This window comes from Ictalurus furcatus, chromosome 16, assembly GCF_023375685.1.
Source record: "Ictalurus furcatus strain D&B chromosome 16, Billie_1.0, whole genome shotgun sequence".
In the NCBI taxonomy this organism is placed as follows: domain Eukaryota; kingdom Metazoa; phylum Chordata; class Actinopteri; order Siluriformes; family Ictaluridae; genus Ictalurus; species Ictalurus furcatus.
The window spans coordinates 8,328,940-8,349,081 of NC_071270.1; the positions used below are offsets into that span (position 1 = coordinate 8,328,940).

General features: G+C 41.3%; 1 protein-coding gene and 1 long non-coding RNA gene across 5 annotated transcripts in view; both read left to right on the forward strand.

The window, feature by feature from the left end:
* The window catches only part of LOC128620713 (uncharacterized), a 29,018-nt gene extending 22,403 nt beyond the window's left edge, over positions 1 to 6,615 (forward strand). Inside the window, exon 3 of the long non-coding RNA XR_008388177.1 lies at positions 6,526 to 6,615. This is a non-coding gene — a long non-coding RNA (uncharacterized LOC128620713). The remainder of the gene's footprint in view (positions 1 to 6,525) is intronic.
* Positions 6,616 to 14,540: 7,925 nt separating this feature from the next.
* The window catches only part of phldb2a (pleckstrin homology-like domain, family B, member 2a), an 87,700-nt gene continuing 82,098 nt past the window's right edge, over positions 14,541 to 20,142 (forward strand). The window contains exon 1 of one of the 4 annotated variants that reach the window (XM_053645424.1): positions 14,541 to 15,124. The gene's annotated coding sequence lies outside the window, so the exon portion shown is untranslated. The remainder of the gene's footprint in view (positions 15,125 to 20,142) is intronic. The other 3 variants (XM_053645422.1, XM_053645419.1, XM_053645421.1) reach the window with 3 other exon arrangements.

Below are 20,142 nucleotides of genomic sequence, written 5' to 3' on the forward strand. Positions count from 1 at the left end.
CCTTCTCCGTCTTCTGCATTCATTCTCCTTGACATTCAACAGCTGCCCACCTCACACAAGGGAGGAAATGTCCTGGACCTGGTCTTCAGTCACCTCTCTCCAGCTATAGACATCAATGCTACCCCACTCCACACCTCCGATCATCACTTGGTAACCTTAACCATCACCCTACCTATCCTGCCTAAAATTAGCTATCAATACTTCTCTCCTATCCATCGAAACCTCCATTCTATCTCTCCTTCCTCCATAGCTTCCTGCACCCTGTCATCCCTTCAAGACCCGACTCCTTTTCCTCCCTACCATGCAGTTAGCCACAGACACTTTCCTCGTCTAGCAACAGAAGAGATCCTGCAGGTCATCTTGTCCTGCAATCCTACCACCTGCCCATTGGATCCAATCCCTTCCACAATGCTCCAGACCATCTCACAAGACCCCCTCCCCTTCATCACAACTATCATCAATGGCTCCATATCATCTGGTCATGTACCAACTGCATTCAAGAGAGCAAGGGTTATTCCCATCCTGAAGAAACTCACTCTGGATCCTTCTGATATCGGCAACTACCAACCAGTATCACTTCTCTCTTTTCTTTCTAAAATCCTTGAACCTACTGTCTACAATCAACTGTCCATCTACCTCTCACAGAAGAACCTCCTAACCAGTCTGGCTTCAAGCAGCACATTCCATAGAAACTGCCCTTTTGGCTGTCACTGAGAAGCTACATGCTGCTAGATCAGCCAAACTGTCATCAGTCCTCATCCTCCTTGACCTTTCAGCAGTGTTTGACACATTCAACCATAAGACTCTCTTGTCCACCCTCATGAGTCTCAGAATTGATGGTGCAGCATGGCAGTGGTTTGCTTCCTATCTGGAAGGTCGCTCATACCAGGTGACGTGGAGGGGATCCAGATCTGCTCCCCACAGGCTCTCCACTGGTGTTCCACAAGGCTCAGTACTTGGTCCTCTTCTGTTCTCACTCTATACTCAATCTCTTGGTGAGGTCATATCCTCACATGGGTTCTCATACCACTGCTATGCAGATTACACTCAACTTGACCACTCCTTCCTTCCCTCAGATCCTTTTCTTTCTGCTCAGATCTCAGCATGTCTGGCAGACAGCTCATCATGGATGGCAGCTCATCAGCTGAAACTTAATCACAGAAAAACTGAACTACTGTTCATCCCAGGTGATTCATCACCATGTCAGGATCTTGTGATCTCCCTGGACAACTCTCTGATCCCACCTTCGGCAACCTTGGGGTAACCATGGACAATGAACTGTCCTTTTCCTCTCACATTGCTAATCTGACATGCTCATGTCGATTTCTCTTTTACAAAATCAGAAGGATTTGTCCATTTCAAACCATACAGGCCACTCAGGTACTGATTCAGTGTCTTGTCATTTCAAGACTGGACGATTGCAACTCACTCTTGGCAGGTCTTCCTCTTCAACTGATTCGACCTCTGCAACTGATCCAGAATGCAGCTACACAACTTGTTTTCAACCTTCCTAGGTTCTCCCACACCATCCCATTGCAACGCTCCTTCCACTGGCTTCCTGTAGCTGCCCGTATCAGATTTAAAACTCTGATACTTGCTGACAAAGCCAAAAATGGACCAGCACTCACTTATCACATCCCGCACTGCACCACACTCCCTCCAAAACTCTAGCACCGCTAGACTGATGCCACCATCTCTCATGCTACAAGGAAGGAATGCATCAAGACTCTTCTCTGTTCTGGCACCTAGATGGTGGAATGCACTTCCCCTAGATATCTGAACAGCTGAGTCACTTGCGGTCTTCAAATGATATCTAAAGACCTACCTCTTCCTAAAGTACTGCAATTAGCATTTTTTCATTTAAAAAATTGTCTGTGTTCTTACTATATTACCTACCAATAGACTTTTAAGACTGATGGTGTGACCTAGTGAACCAGTATTGGATGTATTTATAGATAGACACTTCAAATTAGCTTTGGATCAGGGCATCTGCCAAATGCCTTAAATGTAAATGTAAGGAAAGCCACTCTTGCCTGTGATGACACTGTCTTTCAGTGGACCATTAACCTCTGGAAATGTGATAAAGTCGTTTCCTTCCTGTGCAGAGACCTCTAATCCTTGATGACATAAGCAGGCACAGATTTTTCCTGACTTCTTGTATGAAGCATGCTGTTAGTTTTTCTTCCAGTTTTATTACTGCTTTAGATTTACATTTTGTATTTATATCTTGTATATCTCCAAATACTGGATCAGAAATTATGCTGGCCTGGATTTCAATAAAGCAGACTAGATTAATCATTGTCACTCTTCTTGTCTGCTGCTCTTGCAGCTTAAAAGCCTTTGCACACCATTTCATTGTGAGCTTGTAGGGAAGCTTGTGGACCACATTTCTCATCTTAGAAACAGTGTTAAGTTCTAAGTATTTTGCTTCCTCCATTGCATTGCAACAGTATCTGAGAAACAATGCAAAACCCTGGAGAACATTTTGATCTTCAGATTTAATTGTTGGTCAGTTAAGGGTTCTCTCCGTATATGTGCAAGAGATCCTACACTCATTGCCAAACTGTTCCTTCAATAGACCTTTTGTCTTCTGATACCTTATTATGGAGACATGTGTTGTCAGCATTTAATGAACTCTTGAGCCTTTCCTTTTGTGAACTGAAGAAAGAAGAGTAATCTGTCTTGGTAGTTTTCCATTCTGCTTTCTACCATGTTCTCAAATTAACGGATAACATTCTTATATTGAAGAATGTCTCCTTCAAAGATGGCTTTTAGGCACAGTGGTTAAACTTTGTTGCTTCACTAGAATGTCTGTCAATGCAATTTGTCACCGTCATTTAACGCATGTTATTGTGTTGTGCTAGGAGTATACATGATCTGTTCCTAATCTCTTATAGCACCTGCTAACACCTGTGTAGATTGAACAGTCTACAGTCATGACATGCAGTCTCTTGATGAATATTTGACATTTATTTTATAATAATAAAATGAAAAGAAAGAACAGAAAGCATTGAAAGTCCCACAAGCATGCCATTCCATTATCACATGCTGCACGCACACCTTGCGGTCAACTAGCACTTAGAGTGTAAGAAAACGCATTATGAATAAAAGGTATTATTATTATTATTATTATTATTATTAATAATAATAATAATAATAATAATAATAATAATAATGACCATTGTGCCGGTATCAGCCCCCCCGCCTTCCCAGTTTGGAATTTATAAGAAATTCCCCCATTACCTGTAGGAGGAGGACACACTAACAAAACAAGATTCAGGACTTAAGATTTTATTTGCCACATACACAATTATATACAGTATATAACTTGCAGTGAAATGAAAACCTGGCCTACTCCTCTTAAGACTGTGCATTAAATTCTGAATTAAAAAAAAAAATCAGAATGACTATAATTAATAATGAATATTAAAAATAAGATAAAAAATAGGAAATATGAAATATATGTAGAGGAACGTGCAAAATGGATGTACAAAATAAGCAGGGAATGTACAATCAATGGATGTACAAAATATACAGTATGTTACGTGTAGAAATGATATAAAGTGCAGTGTGTGGAGTGTCAATAGAGACTTTGTGGAGTCCTAAGAGATCTGTATAGTGGGCATGTCTGTGTTGAGGAGTCTGATGACCTGAGGGAAGAAGCTCCTCCTGAGCCTTTCAGTTTAGCCATCAGAGTATGCAAGTGCTTGATTTTAGCAGTTGTTGTACTGCATCGCCTGGTGTAGATGTCATGCAGGGAGGGAAAGGGGAGAGCACAATCCAGAAATGACATCAGGGTCGGCCACTTTCCCGATGTTCACACTCTTCAGAGCTCTCTGAACCTTGTCCTCTGAGATGGTGATCATGCTCTCATCGCTAACAGAGCTGCTTCTTTCTGTATCACTAGTTGGCAGGCTAGTGCTAGTGTGGTTAGCTTTGAAGCTTTCATAGAAATTGTTCAGCTTGTCAGTCTTAGAAGAGTCAGCTCTCACCACGGCGGTGGATTTGCCTCAGAAGGTGCTGATTATCCTGTCACATGCATCAGGAATCATTGAGTTGAAAATGAGACCCTGTACCAGAGTTTAATGGCTTTCACTGCATGTTGGAGACCGTAGCATGTCTCTTTGTACTTACTCATATTCCCCAACATGCATTGTACATGGCTGTGCACACATTTACCACAGCTCGGATTGTATTATCCCCCCATGGTTTCTGACTGGAGAAAGTCCTTATTGTGACGGTGTGTTGTATCCTCAATTAGCATGCTAACAATGCTAATTGCTACATCCGTAAACTCGTTAACTTCAGTGGAACTTGACTAGAACATGCCCGAGTCCACGTCACCGAGCTCGTTTTGTAGCGCAGCTTCTGATTGGACAGACCAGCATTTCACCACCCTCCTCTCTGGAGCTTCCTGCACAAGCCTTTGTTTATAGTCTGACATGAGGAAAATGGCAGCATGGTCTGATTTACCGATAGCCGGCTGCGAATTTTGTAGCCATTCCTAAACTGGGAATAGCAGTGGTCCAGCATGTTTGCCCCTCTAGTTGGACAGGAGACATGTTGATAAAAAGTTCAGCATGACCTGCCTGAGGTTGGCTTTATTAAAGTCCCTAGCCACGATGAAGGCAGTCTCCCAATCTCAGGTCGATGACACAGCCAACTAAGCTCTGCTTTCACTTGAGACTGCTGACACAGCCAACCAAGTTCAGCCTGCAGAGTTGATGGAGAACGACGCTCAGTCTCTCTGCGTGACTGATGGCGCCGCTCAGCTGCCCTGTTCAGCTGAGGACATTTCTCCGCCTCCCATTGCAGCCAAGAGCTCCGCTTTGCTTGCCTACTCTGCCTCGGACGTCATTACACCAGGCTTCTCTGAGGACGTCGCTCTGCATTCCTGCTCTGTTGAGGACGTCGCTCTGCCTTCCTACTCAACTGAAGACGCCGCTCAACATCCCTGCTTAGCTGAGGACGCCGCTCAGTCTCCCTGTTCAGCGGAAGACGTTGCTCTGCCTTCCTGCTTGGCTGAGGATGTCGCTTCGCCTTCCTGCTTGGCTGAGGACGCTGCTTCACCTTCCTGCTCCGCTGAGGACATCGCTCTGCCATCCTGCTATCTGTTGGACAATGCCTGCCTCGTGACCTGAGGGGCCGTGAAGACATTTTGCCCAGAGGGCCAGGTCTGCCTTTGTCAATGCCTCTCTGCATTTGTCTGCCTGCCTCTCTTTAATAAACCTCTTATCTGCATTTGCATCTGTCCTAACCTCCATTACGTGACAGTCCCATTGGAATCTTATCCTGGCTCTGAGATTGTCCATCTTGTCCTCAAGAGATTGGACATTGACGAGCAGAAAACATAAATGAAACCAAATAAGAAAATTTGATAATGCTCAAAAATATTTATTAAAGAAACAAAAATGTGTATATATGGCTCCTACACCACTCCTTTGTTGATTTGGATGTATGCTTTGGGTCATTGTCATTCTGAAAGGTGAAATTCCTTTTCATCATCAGCTTACTATTAGATACCTGTATGTTTTGGACTAAAATCGGCTGGTATTTGTATCTATGTGTGATTCCCTCAAACTTGATAAAGCCTGCAGTTCTGACTGAAGAAAAGCAGCCCTAAAGCATGATGCAGCTACCAGCATGCTTCACATTGTGTATGGTGTTCTTTGGTGGTTTTTACCTTTTGCGATTATGGAAATATTATACCTTTTGGGGTTGGTCTCATCAGACCATAACACATTTTGAGACATGGTTTAGGGTGATTTAGTTAGGCTTGGATTTTTTTTGTGAGAAAGGGCTTCCATCTAGCCACCCTACCCCATAGCCCAGTCATGTGAAAAATATGAGAGATTGTTGTCACCTGCAGAGAGTAATCAGTACTTGTCAGATATTCCTGCAGCTTCTTTAATGTTGCCGTAGGTCTCTTGGCAACCTCCCTGGTAAAATTTTGTCTTGTCCTTCTGTCTTGTTATTGGTAATGTCACTGTGGTGCATCAGTTTCTCCACTTGATGATGGCCTTCACAGTGTTCCATGGCACATCTAAAATATATATATATATAAAATTATATATTTTTTAAATATATATATTAAATATATTATATATATATATATATATATATATATATATATATATATATACATATATATATAAAAATATATATATTGTCGTGACGGAACGACATCCAGCGCGCAAGGTAGTAAAATCACTCCTTCTCCGACTACCGCGCAGGCACAGAAGGGACAGTCCCGCGTCAAAACCGACGGTGACCCGAAAACACGTGACGGTAGGGCGGCGATTGGTGCGCCGTTAGGGAAAAATCCACCATCCAGCAGACGAGGGAAGAGTATAAGAGTCCACTCCTCCGCTCGTCCAAAGCGAAGTATCTCGGCTGACATGTGCCCGTCGCTTCTCCCCAACACCCATCATTTGTTTGACTTTTTTCGGCATTTTCTAATCGTCCTCTCTCTCTCTCTCTCTCTCTCTCTCTCTCTCTCTCTCTCTCTCTCTCTCTCTCACACAGACGACTCGGACCCAGACAAGGCCGCAGCTTGCTGAACACACACACGGCGTTGCCTGACAGCACGAGAAAGCCCTCACTCGTCCGGGAAGCACCGACACGCCCCAGGAAGAACTATGCAACGCCAGCTGCACGCAAAACCCCACACACCCACACACTTCCTCACCCCAAAACACAAAAACAAAGAAAATAAAAGCAACCTTCCCTTATCACCTGACATACGGCCTCCTGTGTGTCTGTGCTCTGCCCCTCACGGGCTATTTCCCTACAATATATATATATATATATATACACATATATACACCCCTCTCCTGATGAATATCTTTTAACAAGCTCTATGCTAATCATGGCTTCAGCATTCGGATGAAAGATGTGATGAAAATCCTACAGAAACAGCTGATTTGGGGTTAATCACAAAAATTTCATTGATGACAGCTATATGATAATTACTTTTGAACATGAGATTTAATGTGATTGGTTCATTCTGAACACAGCCACATCCCCAATGATAAAAGAGTGTGCACACTTATGCAACAAGGTTATTGTAACTTTTTTATTTTTCCTATTTCCAATAAAATGTTTTATTGTTTTTCCTCTTAATTTTTTTATGTGTTGTAATTTCACATTGAGGGTGGAAAAAGTTCTGACATGATTTATCTTGCTTTAATTTTTTTACTTCACAAAAACCTACCAATTTAACAGGAGTGTGTATACATTTTATATCTATTGTACGTGCAATGGCTTAAAATTTTATTGACCTGTAGCAGCCAACTCACTCCTTAACTTCACTGTACTCCTTAAAGATATGCTGAAATCTGATTGGCCAATGGCAGCAGATTAGCATAGAGATGTGTACCACGTTTCAGCTCAATCTTACACATTGTTCTTGAGAAAATGTATCTGTACTTAGCTCTGCACCTTATGCCTGATCACCCCTCAAACTTTGCACATGACCTCAGAATCTTGCCATGTATCAAGTTTCTAGCAAATCTATGCAAACAATCATCAGTTAAAACTGTTTCAGTAAATTAGACTCCACCTCATTAGAATTGATTTACTTATGGCAGCCATATTGTTGACAAATGTCTTTGATCATTACTGAGGGGCACAGTCTGCTGAGTTTTGATAGGACAAAAATCCTAGGACAAGTTCTATAAAGTAGGTTTTGCTTCAGCTGTGTTAATGTTTAATATGAACACAGTACAGTATAGTACAGAAAACAGCTTCCCACATTTTGTATCTACCTAGGACAAGTTCTATAAAGTAGGTTTTGCTTCAGCTGTGTTAATGTTTAATATGAACACAGTACAGTATAGTACAGAAAACAGCTTCCCACATTTTGTATCTATTCACCAGGAAAAGCGGAAGTACAATGAATGAATGAATGAATAAATGACAGTTCAGTTGCAATCATCATTCTTCCTGTTCCTTGCACTTAGCAATGTACTGTAATTAGCAAAGCATGTAATTGGTGACTAGTGCTGATCGTGATATTAGTTATATATTTTTTTTATTAGTCATTAATCCCGTGTTTCATACAAATACACTACCCCAGCGTTGTCCATATTGTGAGGGCCAGATTAGACCCCATCAAAATACCAGAGGGTCTTCTTTTAGCTGCTCCCCTTAATGGTCGTCACAGTGGATCATCTCCATTATGGAAATCTCGTTTTATGATCTGCATATATTTGATTTGGCACAGGTTTTACACCATACGCCTTTCTTGATGCAACCCTCCCATTTTATCCAGGCTTGGGACCAGCACTTAGAGTACACTAGCTTGTGGACCCCCAGACAGGGGGTGTATATCCAGTACTCCAACAAGCATTGGAACAGCAAGGCCAATTCTTTTGTTTTTGTTTTTTGCTATACACTGAATACATTTGAGTTTGAGATCAAAAGATGGACATGAGACAATAGATCAGAATTTCAGATTTCATTTCCTGATATTTAAACAACTTAAAATATGGCATCCTTGGTGGCAGACCACCCAGTTTTTAGGTGAGCAAAAGTATACAAACAAATAGTATTAAAGTAATTTAAAGTAAATTAACACTTAATAGTTGGTTGCATATCCCTTGCTTGCAATAGCTATATCAAGACTGCAACTCACTGACATCAACAAACTTCTGCATTCTTCTTTTGTGATGCTTTTCCAGGCTTGTACTGCAGCTTCTTTCAGTTGTTTGTTGTGGGGGTTTCCTCTCTTCAGGAGGTGAAAAAGGAGCAAAAATGCTCAATTTGGTTAAAGTCTGGTGATCGACGTGAATGTCTAAAACCGGCCACTTTTTGGACAGTAGATATTTAGTTACGTTTGTTGATTTCTCCTGTGTATTACCTTCTCAGAAAACCTCACACCTGTCCACCCAGTGGTGGCTGCACAAGAACACTATACTATTAGACATGCAGAATATCACTATAAAACGATGTACTGTCCTCAACCCTGCTACTCTTCTTCCAACAGAGGGAGACAGGGAACCACATGACTGTGTTGTACTGACTAATGAACTCTGCTCTCTTAGAGTCGACCTGAAGGATGTTCCATTGGAAAACCCAGATTTGATCCATTTTGTGGACTGGCCTGCATCACGTGACTCAGAGACAGGTAAAAATCGAGTGGGCTATGCAGTAGTAACCACATACGAGACAGTCTGTCAGGAAGTCTCCCCTCAAACGTTTCAGCACAAACAGCAGAACTATATGCCCTCATAGAGGCATGAAGACATGCTGAGGGACAGTCAGTAAATCTCTCCACAGACAGTAGAAACGCCTTTGAGGTAGTACATGATTTGGGGACAATTTGGAAATACAGGAACGTCCTGATGAGTTCAGGAACACACATAGCCCACCACAAACTAGTCTCTGACCTACTGTACGCAATCCTACTCCCAAAAACTATTGCAGTATGCAAATGTGATGCACATACTAACAAATCAGATCATGTCTCCCTAGGTAACGAGCGAGCGGACCATGCAGCGAAACAAGCAGCAGTAGCAACGCCGTAGACTTCAAAACTTGTACATTTTCCTCTAAAACAGAAACCACTCCTCGTTTACAGGTTTCAGAGCTCCAAGCGTGAGCTAAAGCAGGGAAAAAGGCAGTATGGCGCAAAGCGGGTTGTTCCGTCATCAACGGTGTGTGGCGGTGCCCACAAGGCCGCACTTGCCTCCCCAAATACATGTTCCCATATTATGCAAAGTTGACGCATGGGAAGAACCATGCATCAAAAGGGGGAATGATAGCTGTGATAAAGCATTGGTTTCTCTAATTACTCTAAAAAAAAATAATTAATGAATAAATAAAAAATTTGTTTACACTGTTTGCGCAACTCATAACGTGAGTTGAGGTTTGAAGGTAGAGAAGGCCATGTCCCTACGTCCAAACAGGACTCAGACGTTGTACTGATAATGATAATCTCCAGTGATAATGGCATACCTTTTGTGAGCCATGCCCTTAAGTAGGTGGGTGAATATTTAGGTATTGAATTAAAGCAGCACTGTGCATATCATCCAGCTAGGGGTGGGGTGTTAGAGAGAGAAAATGGTACAATAAAAAACAGACTGAGCAAATGCTGTTCTGAAACAGGCTTAGGATGGGCTTAGCCCCTTTGGGATACTGTTTGGGAGGCCTCCACACACAGGAATTGGGCCTGTGACAGTTCCTCTTCCTGACGCTGCAGCATGTGATTATGCAATGTTAAGTTTCTGTGCAACCTTGTCCTCTGCTCTGCACTCTATCCACAAGCAGGTAAAGGCAGCATTTCCAGCCACGGGTCCGCTGCATGATCTGAAGCCCGGAGAGTGGATCATGATCAAGGACTTCCGCAGGACCAGGTGGAACAAGCCACGGTGGTCTGGGCCATTCCAGGTTCTCTTTGTCACTCATTCAGCATTGAAAGTCAACCAGAGAGCCACATGGATGCGTGCGAGCCACTGCAGGAGCGTGCCAGAGCCGAGCAATGCACTGGAGAAGACGGGACTTCGACAGAAGGACTAGAAAGTGATTTTCTATCAAGAGGCCTCTAGGAGAACCGACGCTCACAAGCGACGATCTTCATATACACACCCACACACATGACACACTGCACTCAAACACACATTCTCACACCAGTTCCTTGTGGTTACACAACACAAGACACCAAGTAGTATCTAGTAGCCTGCGAAATCACGGACATGTAGTTTTTGGAGAAAATGTTGACAACACTTAAACTGTATTCTTAGGAGGACTGAACTTCATTAGTGCGTTCTATATAGCCACGTGACCAGGACAGAGGTTAGATGACGTGACTTTGCTACTGCACCTCTTACAGCCCAAAGCTCCCTGACCACAGACTACTGTTGAAGACTAGACACAAATCATTACATGTCGACCTGCACATCCACTCATACATACAAACCTATTCCTAATCATGCACCCTTCTCCTGGTATAGGTGGTATCTGTTAGTAAGCCCTGTCATGGAAATAAACTCACAAATCACTGCGACCATTCCCAACAACACTGGGGGTCCGGGGGTAGACCCTTAATCTGGAAAGATAAACCAAAGCGCGATAGTGAAGTTTATTGGGTGGAAGACTTAATGATCAATCACACCAATCACATCGTTGCAGCAGAAAGTGTGCATGACGCACACACTTTTACCCAAATTTGGTATTTAGCTGATTGTGGTGATGGGACTAAGTGCCCAAGGCGACGTGATTTCTATAGGTCCAACATGAGACCACAAAGTTCTTTAATGGACTATTGCTGCAGCTTGGACGACAATTAGTAGTTAAAAGCCCATATGCCAAGATATTGGCCGCCTCTGTAAACCGTTCTGTATCGCCTTTCGTCAGAAGAATCATTGCCAACAGTGCTACCCACACAACGTCACACGTCCCCTTGTCACGCAGACACATAATGGTCATTCTATTATTGAACACATGCGGTCTGCGATACGCAACCCTCCGCAGACTAGCAAGACGGGTTTGATTGGCTGAACTCAGTACTCGGGGGATGGGGCTCGTGGATATTAACCATCTGTCTACCAATAGGTGCAATAATTCTTCTTGTCTTGCCCATTTTGCCTTGTATTGTTTCTCTCGTTCGGAGCAGTCTGTCACGCTTGTTGGAATCACTAATGACCAAACGCTGATGTTGACAAAGAATGATTACTATCCCTATGATGACCAACCCGAGCTGTATCTTAAACTTGACTGGAAATTAGATTCTCCCAGCGACACTGACGATGACGACCCATTGACATCCATTTCACGTCTATTGTAAATATGCATTTGACCATGACGACTCATATCACCCTAAAATAAGCTTGCTTGATGACAGGATACTTTATATCCACAAAAACAGCCTTAGCGCCTTCATTATGTCTGTATTATGATGAATTCAGTTGAACCGTGAAAGGATTCTGAAGTTCTGATGTATTCACAGCATAGTAATTTCTCTGTTAATATTAGTTATCATAATTTGTAATGATAAAATAGGGGAAATGTGAGGGAAATTACTCATTTGTACTTTGTAATAAGTTTGTTCTTGTTCTGTTTCATTCTCATGTGAGGATAACGCCTAAGAAGGCCATGTCATGTCACTGAGATCAGTACAGAATGTTTATCTGCTTACAGAGGCACAAACATGTTCTTCTGTTCAAGGTTCGTCTAAACATCTTCCAAGATACTAAAACAAAGCCTGTTTGAAATGTCTCAAACTGCTTCTTATCGGTACACAGAATTATGTCATGCTCTGTGTTTCATATATGGTAGTGATTTAGTACAAGGGCTTCAGAGCGCTCTCATTATTCTATCCTGCTTTATTCTATCCTGTATTAACTATCTTTCTGTAATAAACCTTTTTACCTTCAGAGGATGAGTCTGCGAGTGTTGTCTAATTTCCACGACAATACCAAAGACAAAATAACTGAAATCAGCTTCTGAGCTGATTATTATTATTATTATTATTATTATTATTATTATTATTGAGTTTCACAAATTTACCGTTAATTACAGACATTGCATCCATTGATTTCGCCATGTTTCTTACTGACATGCCCCCAACTTGGAAACTCAAAAGAAAGTTTAAAAGAAAATCCAGAGTTTCCCCACTCGTAAATACGACTTTGTGGTGGCATTCATGTGCGTTCAACTCGTAAATACGATCCTTCTGACATGACAAGAAAGCACAATATGGTGGAAGGGGGTTAATAGAAGCATTTCAAATTGCGTCCTCTGATACAACCTAAAAGTTTCTGTGTAATAAAGTCTATGTTGAATCAAAAAAAATAAAATGTTTCTTTCTAAAGCTACTTTTTGTAATGTCTATTAAATGCTTTTCTCATCTAACACAATAATGCAATAATGACTTTAAATGATCTTTTGGGGGGTAATTGCTCAGTCAAAATTGATGTGCATTTCATTGCAATTAATTCAATTATTAATCAGCACATCATGTAATTAATTAAATTAAAAACTATAATCCACTGACAGCTCTAATATATATACTCACAGAGCACGTTATTAGGAACACTATATTTATACTGGGTAGGTCCTCCCTTTACTCGCAGAACATCCACAATTCTTTGTGGTATAGATTCAAGGCAGGTTGGGTCCATGGATTCAGGCTGTTAGCGTCAAATTCTGAACCTACCATCTGTGTGCCTGAGCCAAAATTGAGATTCATCAGATTACGCTATGTTCTTCCTATCTTCAGCTGTCCGGTTTTGGGGAGCCTGTGCCCACTGCAGCCTCAGATTTCTGTTCTTGGCTGACAGAAGTGGAACTCGACATGGTCTTATGCCTCAAGGTTCGACATGTTCTGCTTTCTGAGATGATTTTCTGCTCACCACAATAGTACAGAATGGTTATCTGAGTTACTTCTGATCTGAGTTACTTATCTGAGTTCTGTAAATTAATTTGCAGGTGTAGTCAGAGTAAAATGGGTCTTGTATTTTAGCTAACTGTGTGAACAGTTCGATTGTGGGCTGGACTTTGGACACGCCTGCTCTACATCAATCTTCATACCACATAGGATTACAGATTCCATCTATTTATAAGAGATACTTACTTTTTCATTCTGTCTGTTTTTGTAATTGTTATGATTTCACTGTCTCTTAGCTCTTATCCTCTATTTGCTTTGTATGTTCCATCTTTCACTGTACCTCTTTCTAATTTGATTTCATGATGGGTGAGCCACATGCTCTTCATCTTCCTCTTCCCTCTCAGGAATGCTCTATCTTAAGGGTCAGTAATCAAAGGATGAAGATAAATATTTGCAAACATCAGAGACTGCAGAGGAGACACACAAACACACTTTCTGACTTTCATATCACATTTCACAGACTCTCTTCCCCCTACTCATTTAAACTAAGAAATGCTCACCAAGATTACACCAGCCTCCCTTTCCCCTTCTCATATAAACTAAAATTTCTAATGAATTTCTTCATCATAGTGCCATCCTACAATCACAACTTTATGTCTTTAACCTTTTACCTCCCACAATCTTCTCCATAGAAAGATAAGTCTGAGCTCTGTCTTTCCCTAGTAATGTGAATATTAATGTGAGTGTGCAGTGTGTTTATGAGAAATTTGTGTGATGTAATGTAATGTGTGTGTGTGTATGTGTGTGTGTGTAACCAAGTATATGACTGAGGTCTGGAAGTAATCAGAGTGGCCAGGCTATGCTCCAAGCCCCCCCGCCCCTGCCCCTGCCCCTGCCCCATCGCCATTATGCAACTGGAGTTCCTAGAGTGTAGGAGAACAGGAAGCCTGCAGGATGGGGGAAGGGGTTTCTCTCTCATTCTTCTCTATTAGACACTGTTACAGAATAGTTTCCAAAGGGAGAAATGCAAATGCATTAACCAAAGTTAACTTCTGGGTTAAGAGCCTGGGTATAAAAAAATATATACAAAGATAAACACAGTTTAAGTGCAAAATATGTATTTATTGGAACTTGTAATCCTTGTATAAGCAAGTTTAAGGTGTTATGTGTTGGAAGTTGAACCTCTGACCCAATAACCCAGTGGAAAAGAACAAATTACAGGCCACTAGTGAATATGTTTGGAAATCGCAGACATGATTTTGTTTCTTTTGGCAGCCATACTTGCAAGGCTATCCGGACAAAGTGTATAGTTTTCAAACTGGAATGTAATATGTCATGCTTCCAGTAAGGGGTGATTTGGGAAACAGTTGACTTGAACAATGCATATAAACATATACATAAACAAAGGGTCTTAGCACCACACAGTACAGAACAGGACAGATACAGTAACGCAGCAACAAAACTGACAATAAGTTAATATCCTTGGCAACACAACACACACACACACACACACACACACACACACGTATGTATACACCCTCACATGTACGTACACACACCTTCTGTCTGCTACCCAATTCTGGGTCGGAAAGTTAGGTGAGCTGTGATTATCGTCCAACGCCTTTCGTCCCCAAAGCCCCTCCGATTAAAGTTTTGCGCATCCGAGACCACCCAGACGTAGCGGTGGGCGGGAGGACAGTCGGGGACACGGCCCAGGTCCCTTTCTTTGTCATGAAGAACACAGAAATGAGCGTTTATAATCCTTGTTAGACACACTGAATGGACCAGAAAACAAAGGTGAGCGTTTTTAATTTTCTTTTTCGAATTTAGAGTCCGTGCGCTAAAAGTTAGTGCGCAGTGTTGAAGTAAGTAGGCTAGTGGTATCGGGAGTGGGGAGAGATTGAATCTTTGTGTGGGCATTAACAGAGATTGACTGATAATCTGAGATGTGTATTGTCGTGTATTTAGCAGAGATTGACTGATATTTGAGATGTGTGTTGTAGTTAACTTTTCTCAGAGACATTTGCAGTCGATTAGGATGGATGTTGTGCTAGCATTATTTAAGACGGTTTCATATTTTTGTGCCGATTTCGTTTCCTAAACTACTACGAACTAATGTAATTAATTTGGGTTTGTGATAAATACTGCCTTTTTAAAGGTCGATTTAAGTGTGGAAACTGAAATGGGATGCTGAAGAGCTAAAGCTATGACTCGAATGTGTATTGAGAAGTCAGAAACTTGGCCTGACTTTTTTCTTTCTTTCATTCTTTAATAGTAATTTTGTACAGAATATTCGTGAGATCTGGATATGTGGTGTACTCGAAATCACCTGATCGTACGAAGAAGACAGATAGTGCTCACGCTAGTGCACATAGCCTACGGTTTTTTTGTTTTGTTTTGTTTTGTTTTTGTTTTTTTTAAATACACATTGGAGGGGAAATGAACCAAGAATCTTTCTGCCACAAAAGTGTTGCAGAGCATTCAGAGTTAAGACCCACAATTAACTAGTATAAACTTATATTGCACATTACTTCAGCGTTTTTACTTTTTGCCAAATGTTTATTCAGTGGTAAATGGAAAAAACAAACAAACAAATAAACAAACAAACAAAAAGAAACACGCTGGGCCCATTTTGCTCAGAGTGGACTATTTGCCTAGAGAATAGTCAGGGAATCCCAAAGTATTTGCATTGATGAATTTAACAAAATTTACATGCATCAACACAGCAAAGAGTTCCCTGCTGAAAAAACCCCAACAACAATAGAAACCATCACAGGAATTCTAATTGGGATAAAATATGCAGAATATGCTGGAAAAGCAAAGAATGTGTAGGAACTGGAGTATTTTTCTGAAGAACAGTGGCAGATTAACTACACTGGACGAACAAGGGACTCATGAACAATTATCACAAAACATAAAAACAGTCATGGATCATCCAGGTAACAACACACAGTATTAAAAATCAAGGGTATGTAAACTTTCGAATGGGGTAATTTTTTTTATTATTATTATTATTTTTTTTTAGAAATTCAACTATTGTCTTGTGGACTATATGTAAAAATCTGTTGTGTGAAATAGCTTATTCAGGGTGGTACTAAATATAAAATAACATGGGATTTTTATGATCAATCTTATTTTGTTAAGAGTATTAAGATTTTGTAGATTCTGCAAGGGGTATGTAAACTTCGGACCGCAATTGTATACCCACCCAGCTACCAACACACACACACCCCCCCCAAATTCAAGCACTTAAAAAAAGCAAGGACTTTTATAAATAATTAAAAATAGACTATAATATGAACATTTTAACAAATAGTGCAAAAAAACAACACACCACCGTTAAAACACTCTAAAGAGCTTCCTTTTGCAAAAGTCTTCTCATGAGCCCACATTCTCGATCTGATGCCAGCTGGAGCCACTTCTTCATGGTCCCCTCGACCTTCATCTCAGCAGCATTAGCCGTGAAGAGGTTTCTTTGAACTGCAGCTTTGGAATAAAGCAATACATATTGTAAGGTCATTATGAATCTTAAGCATTAATTACGCTTATACCATGGTCAGTGTGAATACTGGATTCTGATTGGCTGGAAGGTGTGCATTATAACTGTTTATTGCACAGGTAGTTCCAGTCAGTTTGATCACCATTATAATTTCTAAATCAATGCACAGCCTACATGCTCACACACACACACACACACACACACACACACACACATTCAAGCATACAGAGACATTCATTCACACAGAGTCATACACACAGACACCTCTTGCCAGTGCTGTCTGCAACTTTAACAATAAAAATAGGTTTGCTACTGAAAAGCTACAATATATTTCTCAGCAACAAGGTGGTAACATCACTGTTTTTGAAGTAATTCAACTCTCAGTTTTACTACACTACTGCTGCGCAACACTGACTGCTGAGAGTCACACATGTCACAGGTAATTCATACACGCTTAATCTCTCTCTCTGATGAATATTTGTCAATTCTTTATCTCTGTGTCTGATTTATATCGGGCAAAATTCCAGATCTAACGACCTAACTAATGGAAATTAATGGTCATTTTAAACTTCTAATCAAAGATTGCCCTTCTAAAATCAATGACAGCTTTAACTTTATTCATTGTGGAAAGACCATGGTATAAGCAGGGTAATTCATGGCTAGGTGTGCATTAAACGATTTGAATGAGTGGTTCTTTGCCTCCACATCATTCATTAAAATCATTTAATGCACACCTAGCCGTAGATTAGTCCTTACATATTATCTGAAAGAGACAACTAATTCTGTATGTAAACAGATATACTTACCAATCACGACCCCTCCGAGTTGGAGAGTGGGCAGTGAAGTCTTTCCATTGACTCCACTCCAATTGAGGTTCTTTGCCAGGATGTTGGCAGTCACCCTCTTCAATATGTGCCGGGTGCAGTCGCGCACATCCGCCCCGTCAGTAAGCGCCAACCAGTTTACCTGTAACTGATTTAAAAAAAAAACAATAATATAACATAAAAATAATCAATTAAAACTTCTGTTGCCTCATCAACTGTGTCAGTGCTTCTTGCAGTTACTGGCGTTACCCTGCCCTGTGTGTTTTCCATGTTTTCCCCCTCTACCAAAGTTTAGGTCATAACTGTTCCCTCATACCAAAGTGGTGTTGAATGTTTTGCTTTGAGTACGAGTGTGTCCTTTTGAGAAAAAAGAAACACTTTCAGTAGCTGTGTAATTGTGCAACCAATTGTTAACAAAAAAAAGAAAAAAAAATTCTCAGCAGTTTTTACTTGTAATCTGGGCTCGGTTGCATCCTTTGCTCCAGATTACGCAGTTGATGAAGATCTTGCAGGGGCAGTAAACCTTCATCAATATCCAAAGTTTGCACCTGGACCTCCTGTAGTTGAAGCAATCTCAGTGGTTTGTTGGTCCAGCACCATCTCTAATTTAGTCAACACCTCCCTCAGCATGGCTAATGATAAAGAAGCTAACAATATTTAAAAATGGTACACACTACAAAACTATACAACTCAATCCTTAGTCTTATTCCTAACCTATACAAATTCCAGTAAGATGGCTGAGTGGAATTCACGGTAGGCCCTACCTGGTTCTGATGATTGCTCGTAAAGGCTGACAGCCTGGCAGCGCTACAAGAGAACACTGTGTTACGGGAAGTGAAGGAAAATGTTCAACAAAATTAATGCCTACAAAAGAAAGTCAGTCAGAAAGCAGAAGAATACACGCACATGGCATATCGTCCATCAGCTGCCAGTTCTGCAGCATCTCTGTGAATGAGCTGTGTGCTGCTGGTGGTGGTGCTGCTGGTAAAGTGGTGGTGAGAACAGGGGTGAAAGTGGTGTTTGGGGTGACTGTGGGGAAGTTAACAGTGGGGGCAGGTGGAAGAATTTGTTTGGGTGGTCTGGCATACATTCTCCGAGTCGAACAAACAATGCTCCTGACCTCCATGGGGGCCAATCCGGGCACTCCCCTAATAAAAAAATAAATTGATCAAAACTAAATGTACACCTAAAAATACAACTTTAAATACGGTCTGAGCATCAAGGAATAGTAATAGTGATGTGCTTAACAAATATCCGTATGTTTTACACCTTGGTGGTCTTTGCCCAGACACTTCCGCGTCTGACTGGAGGTCTGGCCAGGTCCTGCCCTCTTTGTCTTTCCTCCTGCCCTCTTTATAGCTATCTGTAAAATACAGTTGCATTTAAACTTTATTCAATCCCTTCAGGTTCACTCAATGAGACAAAAAAAATAGTATGTTTCTAGACTAAGGCTAAGAATTGCACAAACGCTATAAGAAATAGTGTTGAACTGAACAACGGGTCTGTTATCATGCCAAGTGGACAATATGATCTAATAACAGGACCACAGCATGCTGCAAGCTGTGTGAGTTTTCTGACAGAACATATTAAATTAGCATTAGCTCCATGTTCCAGAAAGTTCTAACCAAACATTCAGGAAAAAAAGACTAACGGAACAAACAGGCCTCTGGGCAATTACCTTTTCACCAATTCTGGCATTGAGCCGACAGTGGTGCATTTCTACCCAAATGTGCTTGCTATCTGGGAACATGCCACCAATAGAAGTCAATGAATTACCAGTAGAGACCCACAAGGGACCATTCCAGTTTCCATTAAAACCAATACAAATCCCATTATAACCATTAAAACCACTGCAAATTTTATGATGTTTGCTATTGTTTTTTTCCAGCAGGATTTCCTGTATTGTAAGCACACACACACACACACCGACCATAGCATTAAAACCATTGACAGGTGATGTGAATAACATTGATCTCGTTACAATGGCAGCTCTCAAGGGTTAGGAAATATTCGGCAGCAAGTAAAAAGTCAGTTATGGAAGTTGATGTGTTAGTAGCAGGAAAAATGGGCAAGAGTAAGGATCTGAACAACTTTGATAAGAGTCAAATTGTGATGGCTAGACTACTTGGTCAGAGCATCTCCAAAAGGGAAGGTCTTGTGGGTATCATGGGTGCCCTTGCTGACCACTGACCACCACTGAAAGCACCTACAGTAGGCATGTGAGCATGAGCAGAACTGGACCATGGAGCAATGGAAGAAGGTGGCCTGATCTGATTAATCATGTTTTCTTTTACATCATGGGGACGGTGTGTGCCATGGGGGTGTGTGCGTTGCTTACCTGGGGAAGATAGGGCACCAGGATGCACAATGCGAAGAAGGCAAGCTGGCGAATGCAGTGTGATTCTGTGGACAGTGTTCTGCTTGGAAACCTTGGGTCATGGAATTCATGTGGATGTTACTTTGAAACGTACCACCTATCATTGTTGTAGAAG